Source organism: Sciurus vulgaris (genome assembly GCF_902686455.1).
Source record: "Sciurus vulgaris genome assembly, chromosome: 7".
Taxonomy (NCBI): domain Eukaryota; kingdom Metazoa; phylum Chordata; class Mammalia; order Rodentia; family Sciuridae; genus Sciurus; species Sciurus vulgaris.
In genome coordinates this window covers 97119009-97131875 of record NC_136467.1, presented here as the reverse complement: position 1 = coordinate 97131875, position 12867 = coordinate 97119009, and the positions used below count along the sequence as shown (strand labels likewise).

Sequence of the window (12867 nt, the reverse complement as noted above, 5' to 3'; positions counted from 1 at the left end):
GGTAATTAATCCTCAACTGTTTTACTTAAGACTTTACAAGTCAACAGTAATAGGAACATTTTCTAAAGATGTCCTTGTATTTATTGCTTTTATAAAATGTTGGTACAAAATTATGATTCATGTTATTTTTGCTACTTTGGTGGGGTGGCATATGAGGGAACAATAGATAATACCTGAAAGCAGAGAAACTCTCACCCTTTTGTATCAACATTCTATATTATTTAAACTTCCTTATAAACCTCCTTCCTTGCCTTCTGAATGGTATTTTCATTAAGCATAATATTTCAAAATGAAATTTGAAGACATTTTGAGCAAAATATTTTGATTGTTTAATTTCTCAAGTTTATAAATATAAGATTGACACCCAGATAGTTATTTTCTTGGAATTAGTTGCTATGTTCTTTATATTATTATTTCAAGGTGTTCTTAACCTATTATATATATATTATTATTATTTTAATTATTATAATTATTAACATATATTGTACAAATTAATTGGTTTTACTGTACTATTTACATGCATATACACATTATTACTGAAAGTCACTTTTTGCTTGATACTAAGTTGATGTCATTGGTGGATGACATTCTTGAAATAAAGGATTGATCTTCTTTCATTTCCTCATTTGTATTGCTATTTTGTGACTCACCCCCAACAACTATGTCTCCTTTAAAACTTCTAAAATATTATTTCTAATTGATAGAAGAGATAATTCATGAAGACTTTGAAGTTCCAACATGAAGAATTTGAGTGTGCTATCTATCATAGAAAAACACTTTGTTTTGAATCTGTACTTTTAAACTTCAACAGAATTTATATCCTATGTGGAGTAGTACTCAGATAAAAATTTTCAATGAAGCTTTAGAAACAATGTTCATGCTGAATTTTCAAACCTGCTAAAAACTTTTTTAAAAGTCATCTAAGCCTCAAATATGTTTCTCCTTTTGATCAGCAATAAGAAATCTTGAAATACTGACAGAAAACATTTGGGTTTTGTATTTTAATCAAGGAATTCATTAGTGAAGCATGGCTCACTAACGAAAAGGATTGAAAACCTAACAATATGCTTTCAGTTTTGACATTCTCATCTTTTTGTTGTTTTAAGATATGGACAGATATTTTTCTTTATAGAGTTTCAATGGTAATGCAGAAAAAATAATATAATAGAATTTCATATATTACTAGTTTCAAATATTTCAGACATTTGTGTGAATGAGTTAAAAATGAACACAAATCTTCATTTGATTTAAAGTTCAGATTATTAAAGAGTGGAAAGTATTTTCAAAGACCAACATTAAAACATGAATATATGCAATATTCGTGAAAAACAAAACAAAACCCCCTAACATTTCAAACTTTAGAAATAAATATATTGTCCAGTTGACAGTAGCTAACTCAAAATCTATTTAATTTTGTTGATATATTACTTTTTTAAAAAGTAAGTGACTGTGTCATCATGTGACTAGTGCTTTATATAAAATTCCACACTTGCTCAATTTGGGGTATATAATTTTATCCCAAATACTAAGCACAGTATTTAATTTTTAAGACATTGAAAGAACTTACTGTCTCAACAGGAAAATTAATTATTTTTATTTAAATGTGCTTGAAAAATTATGTTCCATTTGTTTTGGATTAATAAAGTTGAAGAAATATTTCACAAAGTATACTGAATTTGTTTGTTTCCTATTCAAATTCATGAACACAAATTTTTACACATCTCAGCAAAAATTTTGATTGGATAAGAATAATGATAACAAGTACAAAAGAGTAAGGAAAAGATAAATATAGAGACAATTTCCAGCAATGATGGGACAGAGTAAAATAATAATTTGTCATCTTTTTTAATTTTCTAGAATTAAATATAAAGTTTCTGCCTTTCAATAATCATTTTCTTAAATGGAATGATTGTTATCTGAATTGTGTGCTCATCATATGATATATGAATATGAGTTTCCCCAAGGTTATGCAATTTCTATATTTTTGCTTCAAATATAAAAACAAACACTAAAAAGTCCTGGGAATGTAAATGGTAGATTGTCCCTATGTTCAGTTCCCAGTACTGAAAGAAAAAAATGGTAGGGTAATTGGGTGGGCTTTCAGATGAATATATGTTTATGCAAATGCTCAACTAGCTCCTCATAAATTACATAGATTACCTCCTTCTCTATATTCTGATTTTTATAGTATGTGTTTTAATCTCAAATTTTTCTTTTCTCACTATTCTAATTTGGCAGCAAGAGCAATTTAAGTGACGTACTGCCTCATTCTTACCCAGTTAACTTGGTTTCCCATGTTTCTGTTGTAAGAGAAGGAAAATGCTTTCCCAAATGGTGAGTGACCCTTTCCTAACAGTTAACTGACTATAATTGGGTCAGCTGTCCGATGTGGATAAGGATAAGTTCAGCTTCCACTGAGACCTATGCAAATAGGTTTATAGTGGACAAAATTAGTATTTTGTTGGGAAGGAGACCTTAAAAACTTATTCTATCATTTTACCAGATTCAAGCCTTATTTCCTGACTTAGTATCTGGTTGTCAGATATTAAAATGTAGGTTCTTCCTTATGTATCCTAGCTAGAGTGCTAAACTTTAATCTTAAACTTTGTGCTTCAGCTTTTAGGAGGTAATTCTTGCCTTTGTACCTAGCAGTTCAGAGCAAGTTTAAGGATGAAGACTAGCCACAAAAAATTTGTTTAAATCTTGGTTGTTGTCAGGTGAGAATCCGGCAAAAAAAAAAAAAAAAAAAAAAAAAAAAAAAATTCTTTTTTTGGTTTGTTTTTTACATGTGAGAGTGTGAGTACCTAATGCATATTAACCTGTGGTCACTCCCATTGTATGAGAATAAAGAAAATTTAAAAAGTTTTATCTTAGAGGAAAATCAGGAATTAATGACTCTATCTCTGCTGAACAAAGAAGGGATTTAATGTAATAATAGAATAAATATATTTTAGAATAAATGAATAAAAGATAAAAGTGACCCTGAGTTGTATAAGTATCTGTATTTTCATATATACATATATTTAAGAAGCAACGAATAAGACAAATATGTGTAATATTTAGTTCTTTGATAAGTATTTTCTCCAAAACTGTTTTTTTTAATAAATGTATGTAGTTAGAAAAATAGCAAATTAATCTTATTTGAACCACTTTTTGATATATTGGTTAGCAGATAATAAAACTTTAAATATATTTAAAAGAGCAGAGTGTTTTTCATACTTTATGTTCTATATATGATTAAGTGTGAAAGTTGGACTATTGTGAGGAAATAACTAAATACCAAGATTTTCCACAAGATTGATAGTTTGATAATGACTCTAAAATGACTAGGCATTTAAAGTAAAGGATAAATAAGACAGACCTGTTTCTAATAGGTTATTGTCAATATCAGTGTAATCCATGAATATTCATGCAAAGAAAGGGTGATTATTGTTTTTTGGAATCTTTACCCTACCTAGCTTAATGTTAAGAAATATTTTGCACCTCAAATGCAAGATGGTCCCTTATTTAATGTTTCTCAAAAATAACATGTAGGAAATAATAATGAATATTTGTGACATGTGTGTGCATGCATGTGTGTTTTCTGTTAAATGACTCATGCCAAAAAAACAGAACCCATTCAATAAGTGGGCAAATGAGCTAAACAGACATACTCAAGAGAAGCAGCACAAAAGGCCAACAATTATATAAAATATATACTTTGAGAAAATTTTTCTGTTTAACACTTAATTGTATAAAAGATACATGCTTCATGTATAACACATAAAGGTTTATTATGCTATTTATTGAGAATCCTATATCACATCTCATTCTTGACTCTATCAGTAAGCAGATCAGCAACCACAAATTAGACACAGATACTCTCTCTGACTTGGTTGTCTAAACTTATGTTATTTCTAGAGAGAGGATCTTGGATTTTATTATTACAAAATACTCTCCATGTTAAATGCTTTATACTTCCATGTTCTACAAATTTTCTAATTAACCTTAAAATTCAACTTTACATAATCCAGTTTAATTCATCTCAATTAGCTTAACATTCATGAATAAAGCAGAAGAAAATAGGAAAACTAGCATTAACCCTCTGTTTACTGAATGCTAATTTTTTTATTGGTGAATATTAATTATACAAGGTGGGGAATTTCACTATGGCATATTCATATATGCATATAACACAATTTGGTCAATTCCTACCCTTATCCTTCCTGATTCAGATATACACCCTTTATCTACAACAATGGTCTCTCTTCTACTCTCATAGTAATCTTTATTTTCTCTTTCCTTTTTTTCCTCTAGTTTCCACATATGAGAGAAAACATTTGACACTTGTTTTTGAAAGTTTGACTCATTTTGCTTAACATAATGCTTTTCAGATCCTTCCATGTTCCTGCAAATGACATAATTTTTTCTATCCTTATGGTTTAATAAAAATACATTATGTATATATCCTACATTTTTTATCCATTCTTTTGTTGAAGTATACCTAGATTAATTTCACAACTAGATTATTGTGATAGGCATGGTTATGTGTGTTATTTCTGAAATATGCTGACCTTAATTCTTTTGGATAAATATCAAGGTGTGGTAAAGTTGGATCAAATGGTAGTTTTATTTTTAGTTTTCTGGGGAATCCTCAAATTGCATTTCATAGTGGCTATACTTATTTAGATTTCCACCAACAGAGATATGAGTTCCCTCTGCCCCTTACTATCTTTGCCAGTATTTATTGTTAGTTGATGATTGCCGTTTTGACTGGAATGAGATGGAATCTCAATGTACTTTTGATTTCAGTTTGCTGCTGGCCAAAGAGATTGTATTTTTTTTTTTTTAACAATTAGTAAAGATTTATTTCCCAAACACTGGTTAACATAATCACATAAAAGAAACTACATGATTAAAGACTCAGATAGATTCAGTAAAATAATATTGAATGATTTAAACATGTCTCTCACCAATGGATAGGGTACCCCAACATAAACTCAGCAAAGACTCTTCAGACCTAAAAAAATTATAATTCAAATGTACTTAATGATCTCCCTGATCAGTGGATGATGACACATAGTGGCAGGGGGAGGGAGGCAAGAATGGAGGAAGGAGGAACTGTATAGAGGGAAGAGAGGGGTGGGAGGGGTGGGGGGAAGGAAAAAAAATAACAGAATGAATCAAACACTATTATCCTATGTAAAAGTATGACTACACAAATGGTATGCCTTTACTTCATGTACAAACAGAGAAACAGTATGTATCCCATTTGTGTACAATAAAAATAAATTAAAAAAAGAAAGTGAATTCAGATCTTATTGGATAAAATATTCAATTGAAGTATGTTAAGTATTTTTTTTTTTTATAGTTGCTGGTCTTGAGTATGCCTGTTTAGCTCATTTGCTCACTTATTGAATGTGCTCTGGTTTTTTGGTGTTGAATTTTTTGAGTTCGTTAAATGTTCTAGATATTAATGGTCTGTTAGAAGCGCAGCTGGCAAAGATTTCTCTCTCATACTGTAGGATCTTCACTGTTAAGAGAAAGGTTTTGTTAAGTTCTTTACACATGCTTCTTGAAATGTTAATTTTTCCCCCCAGGCAATTTAAAGATTTATGCTGTATGAAAATGTTCTTGTTTTTACTGTAGGAACTAAGCATATTTCAAGATAAATTATTGTTAAATATTTTTTCTTTCATAGATTTTAACAGATTGATTAGTGCATGGAATGTAAGTAAATGACATAATTTATAGAACAAGTTTTAATTTTACAAAGCGAAAAGATTTATACACAACCAAGAATACTGAAACTTAGAACTAGAATATGCAATGTAAGATTTGCAGAGGCCCCTCAATGTAACCAAAGAAACATAATAAATAAAAAATTATAGAGGCACATTTTAAGAAAATAAATGATTGTAAGGAAAACTCAGGGAGAACTAATTATGTAGTTGAATACGTTTTCTCTGAAAGCAATCAGCAATCTTTTCAAAAGTAAGCATAACATCTATGATCATAATATTTTTTTCTTTCACTGGAAAATGGTGATAGATTATCAGGAAAATTTCTTTATTGCAAACTGTAAGAAGGAGAAGTATCTCTTTCTAAAATAAAAATCAAAGCATGCCACTTCTTTGCTTAGCAACCATTATTGCCAGTTACTTGGTGTAGAATTTTTTTGAATTTTCTTTTTGCTTTTGTCTTGCAATATAGAATACCAATAACTACAGGATAGCATACAGAACAGTTATCTTTCCTTTATTAATCTGCATTGTTAGTTCTGTTATACTTCAACCCTTCATACATAGTCATCTATTTCTGAACTTATTCTATTCCTTTGAACAGATTATCAACCCAAGCCAACCAAACACTGAGTTAGTGAGCTTTATGACTTGTTCTGGAAGTGGTTGGGGAAAGATCTGCACATTGTTTTCCTTCCACAGGTTTGAATTGCTTATCTTGGGCCCTGTGCCCTTTTATAATATGCAGATTATGATAATTTACATATGAAGCATCATAATAAACTGTATAAAAATTCTTATTATGTATAAATTGATTCAAATTCCATTGTTTATAGAAAAAATGTAAGAAATTGGTATCTGTGATACTTTAGTTCCTATACATAGACATGTCTCCATTTCTTTAAAATTTCTACATTTTTAATATTATTTAAAATTATTTATAAAGGTCACACACTTACTTCCTTAGGTTATATTCTAGAAACCTTAAAAATTTGTTGCTACTTAAGTAGTTTTTTGGGGGGAGTAATACTACTTAAATCATTATGTTAGTATATGAAATGCAATTGACTTATTGTATACCGAGCAACCATGTTGAACTCTTCTATTTCCAATAATACTATATGATGTGTGAGTAAGAAGACTTTTCTTTCTATTCTTTCCTTATTAGCTTATTACCTTGCCTAGCATCATCAGGAAGAAAAACATTGAACTGAAACAATGGTAATGAGATTCCTTTTCTTGATTTGATTTTTCAGGGAAGATTTTTAAGCTGTCACCTTTGAGCATGTTTTGTTTTGCATATTATTAAATAAAGTAACTTTCAGCTCAGTAATAAACTTTCAATTCTAGTTTGCTGATTTCTTCACTTGTTGATGTGATCATAATATGATAAAATTTGATATTTAATATCAAACCATTATTTTATTCCTGGAATAAACCCAATTTGCTCATGACGTATATACACATGTGGATTTCATTTGTGAAAGTTCGTATTTAGGATATTTGCAACTATGCTAAGGATTCAAATCACCTTTGAACTTTCATCATATCACTTCTAACTTTAAAACTAACATTTTACTCAGTTTCTTCAAATGAACTTGGGAAGTTGCATTTTCTTTTCCATTCTCTGGAAGTTTTCTTTTTTTGTGTCAAAATGTACAATTATTTTTTAAGAATTTTTATTGGTGCATTATATTAATTTTTTTGTGTGTGCATTATACTGGGGTTCCTTGTTGCATAGTTATACCTGCTTACAATATGACAGTATAAATTGGTTAGTTTATTGCATAATACATCCCCTAACCCTCTCCTCCTCACTTCCCTGGTCCCCTTTCTGGACTCTACTGGGCTCTTCTATTTTCATGAATTCCTCCACTTTGTTTATTTATTTTTTTTAAACTTTTCTTCTTTAACTCTGGAGGAGGCTTTCTTAACTCATCACTCAAATTCTATGTCAAACTATAAAATTGTTATTCTATAACATTCTAAAATAATGAATAAAGATTGTGATTTAAGGTACTGGTTAGGAAGAAGAATGTTGTATTATGAAGGGATCCAACATGCAAGGAGGCTAAGTTTAATATTAAATTAGTCACTTAGTATGTGTGAGCTTAGAGAAGTCATTTCACTTTTCCAGTTCCCACTTTTCCCCCCAAAATTAGGTGACAGTTATGATTAATTTATAATTGCAACAGATCTAATTTAATTTCTATGATAAGCTTGGAAGTATTATATTTTGCTTCTATTATTTGGAGGAAGAAAATCTTCTCTTATAGTGAAGCAGATTTGCAATTATTTTCAAAATAATTGTTATAGGAAAATATTCTGAATTTTTCTGGGGCATGTGTTTTGAAAGGGCTGAAGTACATGACATTGCCACTTTAAGCATATCTGAGTAGAGCCCGGAGGCTTCCATGGTGGTGTGTAAAAGGTCCCCTTGTTTTCCATTTTTCTAAGATCAGCTCATGTTTTCAATTCTTTTACTGTTAAAGCTGTTTTATTAATACTGATAATACGGATAACACAAATTACATTGTCCTTTACTCTTTACATAAAACTTCTGCATGCATCATCTAATTTTCTCACATCAGTCTGGAAGGTATAAGGGTCATGTTCTTATGATTCCTATATTATTATAGTATAAAACTGAGGCCTAGGGAAAGTAATTTGATCAAAATTTTAGAAAAGGGCTTCTTTCTTTAAAGCAAGTGTGTGTGTGTGTGTGTGTGTGTGTGTGTGTGTGAAAAAGAGAAGAGAAAGAGACAAAGAGAGAGAGAGAGAGATTGATTGAACTGAGGGATTCTCTACCACTGAGCTATATTTCCAATCTTTTTCATTTTTTAGTTTGAGACAGGATCTCACTAACCCGCTGATGCTGACTGCCAACTTTTGATCCTTCTCCCTCAGTCTCCCAAGCTTGCTGGCATTACAGCCCTGTACCACTGCACCAGAAAATACGTGTTCTTTAACACCAGTTTTATCTTGTGTGAACAAGAAACTTATCATTTATGTTAAACATAGTGCTATGGTTTAGATATGAGGTGTTTCCCACAAAAGCACTTGTGTGAGACAATACAAGAATTTTCAGAGGTGAAAATGATTAGATTATGAGAGGTATAAACGAGTTGGATTAACTGAGTGGTAACTATAGACAGGTAGGGTGTAGCCGGAGGAAGAAAGTCACTGGGGATATGCCTTTGGGTTTTTATTTTGTCCCTGGTGAGCAGAGCACTCTCTCTCTCTGCTTTCTTATTGTATTCTCAGCTGCTATCCTCTGCCAAGCTGTTCTGCCATGATGTTCTGCCTCATCTTAGTCCCAGAGCTCTGGAGTAGTCCAACTATTGACTAAATTTTTGAAACCATGAGCCAAAATAAACTTGTCCTCTTTTATGTTGTTCTTTTCCATTGTTTTGGTTACAGTGATGAAAAATGAGTGAAAACATAGTACTCAAAATTCTTTAAAAAATACTAATATGAAGCTGGGGATATAATCATTGGTAGAGAGCATATCTAGCCTGTGTGACGCTCAAAAACTCATTTCTTCTTCCAGGGAGGATTCTCATATTGAATTCTATCTTAAGAGAATGATGTAGTGACTAATATTGGTGAGTATAAAAATAATGCCCCCCTTTACCAATGGGTTCCAAAAAGATATATAAAGTGGTTTTGAGTATTTTTATTAAAATAATTTGTAAATAATAATTAAACTCTGAATGTTTACAATAATTACTCAATGAAGGTACTTTGAAATTAAATTATATATAGTCTTTGAATAGACTTTTGTGATCTTCCTTCACCTTCTTCTGCTGTTTTATATATAAGGAATGTTGTAGTCTGCATGGGATTTAATTGGTAGGCCAGAAACCTACTCACTACTTAAAACATTATTTGACCAGGAAAATACAAGTAATCAATGAGAGGAGAAAGCAGCAATACTGGAGAAATCTTATTAACCTCCTTAAACTTTTCATCTCCTTGGATAACTAGTTTACAGTGAAAACAAAATTCAAATTCTGCTGTTCTAGGACTCTGCGAGTCTCCGAAATAACTCTGACTCAAATTCAGGATGAACCAATCCTTACAATACTGAGAAGTTATTGTGTTTATTTTTTTCTTATGGCTCTGAGAGATCACATTTTCTATTTAGAAGATGGGCAATAGCAAAATATGTAAAAAATTTGTGAAGTGAATAACTTTATTTGCCTATATATCATCATGATAGATTCTGTGGAACAAAAGCATGAATGAAAATTACAGTCATATAATATTTTATATTCTTTGAAAATTATCAGATATGGATTATAATCATTGCTGATAATATATCCGGGAATAAAGTAGCTATTTAACAAGATCTAAAATCTAATTGCTGATGTGTGTTATCCATTCAATTTATAGTAAAATAAAATACCAATGCTACTACAGTACTATTCCTAAAGCAACATAACCAAATAATGTCTCAATAACTCATACTATTTTAATTAATAAAACTGAATAATCTTCTTAATTTTCCAGATATGTTGCTGCATATTTAGAGCAAATATCATGAGTTAAATATTTTCCTTATCCTTGGAAAATTAAATAGTTAAGTAATTGTCCACTCATGTGATTAGATAGAATCTTATATTCTTTATTTTTACCTACCTAATATTCCTTTAAAATGTAAATTAATTTGCAATTAATAATCTTTTTAAAATAATGCCTACAATTTAATTGTCTTCCTCAAGCTGTCTCTGCAATTACTGGCTTTAATTCTTTTCAATGTTTAGATTTTCTGATAGATAAGAGGAAAAGTAAAGGTGTTAATAGCGATTTTCCATATCTCACCTTACTCCTAACAATCAGCTTTTAATTAAATGTAATTTTCAACTCTTCACCTGATCTTTCAACATTGTTAGAATTTCAAGACTGATTTCTGCTATTAACCAGCAGTTGGCCACCAGCAAAGTACAAAGGAGAAACAGACTCATATTTTGTAGAATTTTGGACATAGGTAAAAGGGAGAGTATACAAATGAAAAATACATAATGCAATATTATACATGTGCAAACATACATATACACATATAGGTAAATGCATACACACAGAACAATCTTCACTATGAATTCTACTCATTAGCATATTACTGGTATTTAACCATTTTCCTTTGGTTGTGAAAAGTTAGAGGATTTATTTTGAGATGAGTTCATTGTAGGGAACTGGAAGTGGTGGCCAACTAAATGTAATATCTTTTATTGACCTGAAAACCATCATTGAAATAAGTTAAGGCATAAATTAAATACATATGTCATGTTTCTTCACTTACTTGTGTAGTGTGGCACTATTTCAAGCCACTTTCAGTAATTTTTAAAAGAATTGTGGTGAAAAGAAAGAAAAGAGAACATAGCTTTCATTGTGATAGTAGTAGGAGGTGGTGTTATAAGCCCCAACTGACAATCCCAGAATGGAGATGGGAAGCCAGAGAGATCAGGGTTAGAAAATAGAAGCAGTCAGGGTTCATAAAAGGGTAACAGTGCTTGGGTGGCATTAGTAGAAGTTGAGACACTGAAACATTAAATATAGACTTTGTATTTTAGACACATTTTGGAAATATTATTATATTACTTTTATTTTGGTCACTTAAAATTCCAGTGAAGTGACAGAAATACACATTTATATTATTGGAAGATAATCTAGTCAGAATAATAATTCTAACATTAAGAATATTGGATCTAGACTCAGAGGACCTAGTTTTAAATGGAAACTCAATACTTCACAGTTGTGTAAATCTGGAAACCAATGTGACAACATATCTATATGACAATTTTCATATGTCATATTGCCAATATGACAATCTTAGGCAAATTTAAGTTTCAGGGCACATATTTAGAATGTTGATTTTATTTTGATCTGAAGCAATTATCTCAAACTCACACTACTGTGCATAAGAGCTACTTGTCTTTCTTTTCGTTATAGAAATAAATTTTCATTTATTCCCATGATTTATCTATTTTCTTCTTCTGAATAAGTGAACACATAATCAAACATTTAAAAAACCACGTTTGTATAATAAACCTTTTCAGCTTTCACATTTTGGTGAAAAATGTTTGAAAACTGCTATAAACACTTGACATTTTGATTTTCTTGGTTAAAAATATGCACATTAAAATTTTATTGAGAGATAATTTCATTCTATAAATTAAGTACATTTTAATTCATAAAAAGGATTAAGATAAAATGTATTGATTTGATTACTCTGAATGACATCAAGCTCAGAGAACAAGTTGCAATGAAAAATGAGAAATAAGAAATATGCATTTAATTGGGAAAATATCTTGCAAAGATTTGAAGCTTCTTGTCATCTGGATGTCCTTGTACATCTCAGTGGGCTCAGTGTGCTCAGCAGGATAACCTGACGTATTAAGGTTAAGAATTAGTCTGATTTCATTCAAGGACTGCTGGATATGTCAGCACATAGATGTTTTGGTGAAAAATGTGTCAACTCTAAGACATTTAACTAGTAGGAGTTTTACTCCACTTTCACTTACACTTCCAGTTATCTGGTGTTGTCACTTCCTGAGGCTTTTTGGATGCTGTGCTATAAATCACACTTCTCTGCTTTTCCTACTGTCAGTTGTAGTTCCCAAATTCTCAGGTTTTCTAAGCTTGTTCACTTGTTTTTCAGCTCCTAAAATTTTATGTGTTTTTTTCTACTGTCATTAAAGTTATCCTAATATTCATTTAATGTTGCAAAGTGGATTTCTTTGACACTCCTGATCTTTTGAGTTTTTCAATTTTTTGAAAGTTATGGGGAGGTGTGAGTTATATAACTAGATGCATAATTTGGCAAAAAAAGTTAGATATCTGTTTTCATGGTCAAATGGGGCACCTTTGATATGGAAGTTGAAAGCTTTTGCCTAAAATCATGACCAGGACAAAGACACCCACTTTTTCTACTTTTGTTCAATATAGGACTGAAAGTCCATTCTAGTGCAATTAGGAGAGGGAAAGAGAAGAAATCCAGATTGGACAGTAAATAGTTAACTTGAATAGTCTACAAACAACATGATTTTATATATAGAACATCCTATGGACAACATGAAATTAACTTAGCAAAAAGATGATTTCAGTAGATATCAGAGAACAAAAATCAACATGTATAAACAGCAGT

General features: G+C 30.7%; 1 protein-coding gene across 1 annotated transcript in view; it reads right to left on the bottom strand.

The window, feature by feature from the left end:
- Nucleotides 1-12867, bottom strand: part of EYS (eyes shut homolog) — a gene marked incomplete at its 5' end in the record, with an annotated part of 1696555 nt that overhangs the window by 623079 nt on the left and 1060609 nt on the right.